Consider the following 8,065-nt stretch of genomic DNA (forward strand, 5'->3'; position numbering starts at 1 on the left):
AGATTGCAGGAAATTGCATCTCCAGGCCCTAAAAAAATGTGCAATAGCACACTGGCACTCCCGGAGCTGCTATTAATTCCATACAAAAAAATGACCTTTGGCTCAGTGGGAAATTACTTTGATAGGAGGAGTGTGCAGTCCAGGTTTATGTGCAGTTTTATGTAGTGCAGGGGTGTACAATTCTGGTCCTGGAGGGCCGGTGTCCCTCCTGGCTTTTGTTCCAACTGTGTTCTAAATTACTTAATTAGACCAATAATTGGTCCAATTAAGTAATTTAGGGCAAGGTTGGAACAAAAGCCAGGAGGGACACCGGCCCTCCAGGACCGGAATTGTGCACCCCTGATGTAGAGGAAGTGGCTGGGTAAAATGGGGGGGGGGTACATCTTACCAGGAGGAGGCACCCTCTTGTCAAGATGTTTTACAACATTTAAGAATGCATTTTTTCTTTGCGGTTATGTACAAAAAAAAACCCCAAAACGTATTAACTGTTATTATAACCTCATTGATACAAAGCAATGTGCTTGATGAGCGTTTGTTTCACAATTAGCGGGTAGACAATCAGAAGGAGAGGTGATACCTTTTATTGGACTAACTAAACAAAAATTAATCACAAGCTTTCAAGTCATAATACTTGTCTTTGTCTATCATTTCTGCACTGATACGGCTACTATTTCACCTATCAACAATTAGCAGCAGTGGCGCTGGAACAATTTTTATAATTTTTCTCCCATTGCCTTTAAAACATGTAATGCAGAGAACACAATCACTTTCCTTAACATAGTGCAGCAACGACCATTTTTCAAACCAACCAGACGGGTGAATTTTTCTCCCAAAGCACCTCGCAGAGAAATTGTAGTCTGGCTTTGTTTGAAATTGCTGATCCAGCGGCTCCTGTATGGCTGCGATCACTGCTGACTGAGATGGACCCCTGATGGGAGTTTCCTTTACAGGAATAGGGCAACTTGTGTTGTTAGTATTGCTCCACAAAGCAGCACCCGATAGCAGCAGGTGTGATGAGCTGATTTTGGCAGGTGGTGCCGCTGAAGAATTTACAAAACAATTTGATATTCTTTGTTGGGACATTTTCAATAACCATTCTACTGTATACAAACTCCTAATGCGTTCCACCTACTAACCGACTTGTGAGATTGCAACCCATGGGATTTATAAAGTATCCCGCCCCTGTTTGACAGTCAGCGCTAATTGGTCTATTATCGTTTGTGTTCCAAAGCAATGTAAAAAGGCGCAGTGCATTACACACACAGCTCATAAGATTCACGAAGCTAGCAGCATTTACCATTGCACCAGCAGGTGCACAGCAGCCCAGTAGTTCAAGCTGCCGCACTCCCAGCACCCATGATTAGCAGGGAAATTTACCAACAAATGAAATGGATCCCCAATGGAAGTGCCAATATAAACAATAGAAGCCAATTTAAATACACTGAAGCTGTTTAATCTAGAAGTGTCATCCAGATGTTAAAATGTATTGTGAATGACACTTTTGTTAACACTTATGAATTTATCACTTCATTGTGATGACATCATTAATTTCCACTTGTAGCAGCATGCCAAGTGACTTCAATTATGAAGTAATTTCATTCCACTAACTGTGATTGGTATAGTGGTAGATTATATTATGTGATGGTGGACATGGAAAATGCAAGAATTATTAGAGTGGACAGAACCACAGAAGCTAGTGCTTTTCTTAAAAACAATTTCCAAACAGCACACTATGTTTTTTTGTTTATCCACCTGTGACAGGGTAGATGAGTGGTGACCGAAACCGAACCGAAAAACACTGACACCAGGCAGTACTGCAGTTCAAAGATGCGGCGTGCGCCGTTTATTCAAATAATACAAAAAGAAATAAAATGTTTCAACAAAAAGAAACTTGCTCACAGAGCGAAAATTAAACAGTAAACAAAAACAAGTCATGAACACAAAATAATAAATAATCCAGGTCAGGCTGGGCAAATCGCCTTCACTGTTCTTAGATTTTTTTTTTTTTAAGTGTTGTTTTTCTCTCGCTCCTCTTGCTCCCACTCTCACTCCTAACACACCCACCCCATGTGTAGAGAGCTGCAGGCTTTTATGCAGGTGACCATCTCCTGATTAGCAAACAAATTAATCACTTAATTAATTCGGGAGATGGCCACCTTCTACACGAGGTTTTTAAATTACTGTGGATGGGACTACTCATCCACGCTACTAAACAAAAACAAACATTTGGCTCATTTAAATACATTGCTAAATAAATTCAAAAACAATAACAAAACACACGGCGCTGTGTCGACACACTGCCTATACCTTTAGGATTTTGAATGCTTGAATCAGATGACCGCATAGTCTTCTTTGTTCAAGACTGAATAGATTCAATTATTTTAGCGTGTCTGCATATGACATGCCTTTTAAACCCGGGATAATTCTGGTCGCTCTTTTTTGCTCTTCTTTCTAGAGCAGCAATATCCTTTTTGTAACGAGGTGACCAGAACTGAACACAATATTCTAGATGAGGTCTTACTAATGCATTGTAAAGTTTTAACATTACTTCCCTTGATTTAAATTCAACACTTTTCACACTATATCCGAGCACCTTTGCTGCTGCAACAGTATTTGCCACTCCTGATATTTATGTGTCGTCTGCAATTTTTACAAGTTTGCTTACTATACTAGAATCTAAGTCAATAATGTAGATTAGGAATAGCAGAGGACCTAATACTGATCCCTGTGGTACACCACTGGTAACCTCGCTCCATTTTCAGGTATCTCCTCTAATCAGCACTTTCTGTTTTCTACATGTTAACCACTCCCTAATCCATGTGCATGCATTTCCTTGAATCCCTACTGCGTTCAGTTTGAGGATCAATCTTTTATGCGGAACTTTGTCAAAAGCTTTCTGGAAATCTAAATAAACCATGTCATATGCTTTGCAATTATCCATTGCCGATGTTGCATCCTCAAAAAAATCAAGCAGGTTAGTTAGACACAATCTCACTTTCCTAAAACCATGCTGACTCTCCCAGGATACTGGTACCATATAGGTAATTTTCCATTTTGGAACTTATTATAGTTTACATATAATATAAGTCAGGCTTATTGGTCTGTAGTTACCTGGTTCGGTTTTGTCTCCCTTTTTGTGGATCGGTATTACATTTGCAATTCTCAACTTTGTAAATAACTTCTTTCATTTCTTTGAGTACTATTGGCAGGATCTCATCTGGCCAAGGAGATGTGTTTATTTTAAGAGCTCCCTTTAACTCTTCTGCCTCTGTTATGCTAAGGTTATTTAAAACTGGATAGGAACAGGCCGACATGTGGGGCATGTTGTCCGTATCCTCCTTTGTAAAAACTTGTGAAAAGTAATCATTTAATATATTTGCTATTTTTTTTCTTCGTCTATGATTTTGCCATTTGTAGCTCTTAGACATTTAACTTCCTCTTTGAATGTTCTCTTGCTGTAATAATATTGGAAAAACATTTTGGACTATTTTTCTTAATTGATCTATTAAACCATTTTGGCCATTTTGTTTTAGATTTAGATTTGTTTACTTTTGGGATGTAATTGTTTTCTGATTTCTATTAGTCTCTGTTTCATACCTTCATAGTTTGCTTTTCTAAAATTGTAAACCTTAGCTTTAGTCATTACTTTTGGGGTTTTAAAAATCACTTCAAATGAGACATATGGTGTGGTCTGAGTTTGCCAGTGGCTCTCTGACCTTTGTTTTAGTTATTCTGTCTTTGTTATTTGAAAAGACTAAATTGAGGCATGCCTCTCCTCTAGTCGGTGCCTTGACAAATTGTGTTAGGAAGCAGTCATTTGTCATTTCCACAATTTAAATTTTGTTAGTATAACAGATTATTTTGCTCACCGTCTGAATTTGGCGGTGTAACAGGGGAGATCTGTGCTGACTCTCTGGCGTATGCGGGGTTCTGCAGGAAGAGGGCTGCAGTCTCCTAAGATCCGCCTGTCAGTCATGACGATGACACCGAGAGGTGGGGAAGACGGTGTGTTGACTTTCCTTTCTCCGAGTTGCTGAGAGGCGGGCCTTGGGGGATTGCTTGGCCCATAAGAACTGCGCTTGGTTGTGCATTCGGGGGGCTGGAGAGAGGATACCCCGTGACGCTGGAGAAAGACGTCAGTGTAAAGAAAGAGCAGGCAAGCACGGCTGAGCGAGACAGCCTGCCTTAAAAGAAACCAAAAATAAATAAATAAATAATTACATAGCTGAGGGAATGTGTGTAGTTATACGGGGAACTCTGGACACCCTAGTGTATAGAAAATAGCGGCACGTAGGTCGGAGGCCCGTATTGACCGACTTAGCGGCAGTGGGGGCACTACGTAAGCAGCACTTTTTTTTGTAGTTTTATTACTGTGTTTTCTTTTCCCTTTTTTTGTTTTCATTATTATTTTTGAGCACTTATATGTGCATTGGACTAAATACCAGTATTGGTAACCTGGTGGTCCTGTTTACTGTTGCCAGTATTCAGGCCACGGACAACATCGCCCTCTATGGGTAAAAATAAATCAGTGCGTCTGAGCGGCGTTACAAATAAAACCTTCTGTCTCCCATGTGTGTCAGTGAATTGCCCACCACCCTTCCACAGGTGGTCTATAGCATGCTCCTGTTATTATGCCCTTTGAATTTTTGTCCATTATTCTGACCCCATATTGATTCTGCATTGTTTTCTTTGTCCAGATTTAACACCTAGGCTTCAAGATTTCTTATTTCTTATGTATAGCACTACCCCTCCGCCTCTTCTGTCCTGCCTGTCTTTCCTATACAGTGTATACCCACTAATATTATATTTGTCTCTCAGACAACCAAGTTTCTGTAACACCTATCACATCGTAGTTACTTGTTAGTGCAGTAGCTTCAAGTTCTAACATTTTGTTTCTGAGACTTCTAGCATTTAGATAACACATATAAGAAAACCCAGCTGTGGATTCCTGAAATTTCCACAATGTCTTACCCAGTATGTGCATAGAACTTTTTTATGTTTAATAGTGATTCCTGACTCCAATCTTCATTTTGTGATAACCATAAGTTAATATATTGTGTATAGGGTGTCAGCTTCGCTTCACAATTTTGTTTTACACAAAAGTCTGCCATGTAATGAAATATACAAATACTTCTGCCTCTTTATACTAAAGTTGCTATAAATGTACGTTATATATAGTACATTTCATACTGGAAAGTGGATTCTTAGATGTGTCATCAGAACTATATATATATATATATATATATATATATATATATATATATATATATATATATATATATATATATATATATATTAACCCTATTAAAAACTCATCTATTGTGAGATGACAAGAACACAAATATGTGTAGAGGAGAGTAAATAGATTAAAAGGACAAGGAGGTGTCTTTCAGGCAAGTCTGAGCAGGACAGGCACAGCTGTGCAGGCTGTTAGTATGCTGTTATGGATGATTGCAATGTAAACATGGCATATGTTTGTTAATGAACCAGTCCATAATGAGCATAACCTTCAATTGCAATGATGCAGCATCTTGTAATCTCAGCAGAATCAGACCGTTTGAGCTTTGAAGAATGGTCAGAGAATTTTGTTGGAAATTGTAGGATATGTGTTGAAAACACAAATATTGGCTAAATATGTCTTAAAAAAATATTTATTTTAAAAACTCATAATATTAGATTAAGGGCATGTGTCAATATAACTAAATATGTATATATTTTACAAATATTTCATAATATGGTTATGAAAGAACAAGCATCACATACAAGTTTTATACTTACTGTATACACAATAGAAAGCATTATACTTCAGAGAGCATGATTTCATTACTGAATTATTAGAACACCATTTCAGAAACGAACTTGTTTAAAGTAAACAGAGCAAAGAACATAATTCCAAAAAAATGTAATATGTATTACCTTCATAGATGTCACATTGTCCTATATGAAACATGCACACGTGAATTTGATTTGTAATGGTATTATTTTCATAGCATTTTTTGCTTCTGGAAATGTATGTTCTTTTGTATTATTTTTATAATATGTATTGTTGTTTTTTTCTGACCTATTCTTTTAGTCATTTTCATCATTTCCAAGGTCAAATTAATAATTAGTCACATATGCATTACATTACAATTGTTGCATTACAGCCTTTTTGTCAACCCATCATAGAAAATCTGAATTGGTTTTAATTTTAATGGTCCATAAAATAGCTGTGAGACTTCAGGCGGTTGATGTAAATCATCCCCAAGGTAATGACAATGTTAATCTGCTTGACATGCACATTTCTTGTTTTCCATTTCTTGTGTTTTTTTCTTAACTATTTACAAAATTATGTTTTCTTTGTACATTATAAATTCAATGGGAAATTCCTCTTAAGAAATTGTAAATACAAAACCTATATTCTGAAGTGTTTGTTTTACAGTATATCGGTTGGGTGAGCAGTTTCTCTGACTGAAGCTAAAAAGCATGAATGAAGCAGGCCTAATGGTTGATCAACCTGTGAGGTCCATGTGTAAGCCATGTGAAAGACGGTTTGATTTTGTGTTTCTTTACAACCCCCTAAGCAGTAGTAAAGCTGAAAATTGGTCTATCACACATTCCTTGCATTGAATGATAGCACAGCCAAATAAATCCTTCAACCTAAACTTTCAGCATATATTTATTCAATGAAATGCACCACATTAGGTAAATTGCATAATGTTTGGGTTTAGAAATGCATCTGGTTTGCAGTGAACCATTGATTAGTTAATTTGTGAACCTATTATAAATGATCTCTCTGTGTTCCCTCTGTGAAAGAGAGTGACACTTCTTAACAAAACAGGGAGCAATATTGAGCACAGCTGTCGGTTTACACTGGAGGTAAATATCTGCAAATATTTAGTAGCTTGTTCTTTCAGTTCAACTCTTCACGCAAATTAAATGTTATTGTTATTGAAACTTTCAGTGAGAAACAAATGTATTTAGTAAATATGAAGTGGTTACAACTATGCACACTCAAACAAGCCATTTGAAAACCATCACTTAAAACAAACCTTTATCTGCAACCATAGTGGCACATTATCTCAAGACCCATGGGGATTACTAATTCAAAGAGCTGTGCAGGTGCTCACATTTTCTGAGTAATTCCCTTAAACATGTTTTCTGTCAGACATTATTAAATAAAGCCTATTTAAAAGATGTTGATTTCACAACAAGAAAAGTTGTAATTCCCCCATCTGTAAAACTAAGTACAAGATGAGGAAAAATGTCAATTGGAAGTGATTATCATTTCACCCAGGGTGCTTTTGCAGAAACTTTTATCCTAGATGAAAAAAAAAAAATCTTGGTAAATTATAATAAATCTGGTATTTCAAGCAATATTATTCAGATTGCAAAATAGTAATGAAAATTACGTGTGGTGTTCGATGGCCAAAGTATAATATTATAAAATAACAATATAATCATAGGCGCCTACTTTAAAATTTCACACATAGGGTGCTAGGGGGGGTGTGGCAGGGTACACCTGTCCCTGTGCATATTTTATGTTTTGTGTTGTGTATTATTTAAAATGTGTATATGTAGTTGAGCACAGGTGTTTAAAGTCAGCAAAGAAGGGTTAATTAACTTCCCTGCCCAAGCAGTTCACGTGCAGACTGTGCCTGGACTCGATTGAATGATTAACAAGCAGTCGAGCCCCAGCTCAGCTGCATAAGAGAGGCACAAATTGCTCACTCGGGGTTGTGTGTTCAGGGAGTAAGAACAAGAGATGTGAGTGAATATATATATATAGATGTGAGTGAATATATATATATATATATATATATATATATATATATATATATATATATATATAACAATTGCTACTCGCACTGGCTATAAACCAGCATGTTTTTTGATATATATATATAAGCGCAATTGGTACTCATGCTGGCTATAAATCAGCACATTACTTGTTTAAATGTGTGTTCTGTTTGTTTTGGCCAATGAGCCGTTTTTGTTTTGGAAAGTGTTTTGTGTTTGTTCAAACGTTAATTAATAAATACGCGCCTCAGCGCCTCATCCCAGTAGTACTGTGTCTGTGTATTTC

Source organism: Acipenser ruthenus, chromosome 2 (genome assembly GCF_902713425.1).
Source record: "Acipenser ruthenus chromosome 2, fAciRut3.2 maternal haplotype, whole genome shotgun sequence".
NCBI classification, from domain to species: domain Eukaryota; kingdom Metazoa; phylum Chordata; class Actinopteri; order Acipenseriformes; family Acipenseridae; genus Acipenser; species Acipenser ruthenus.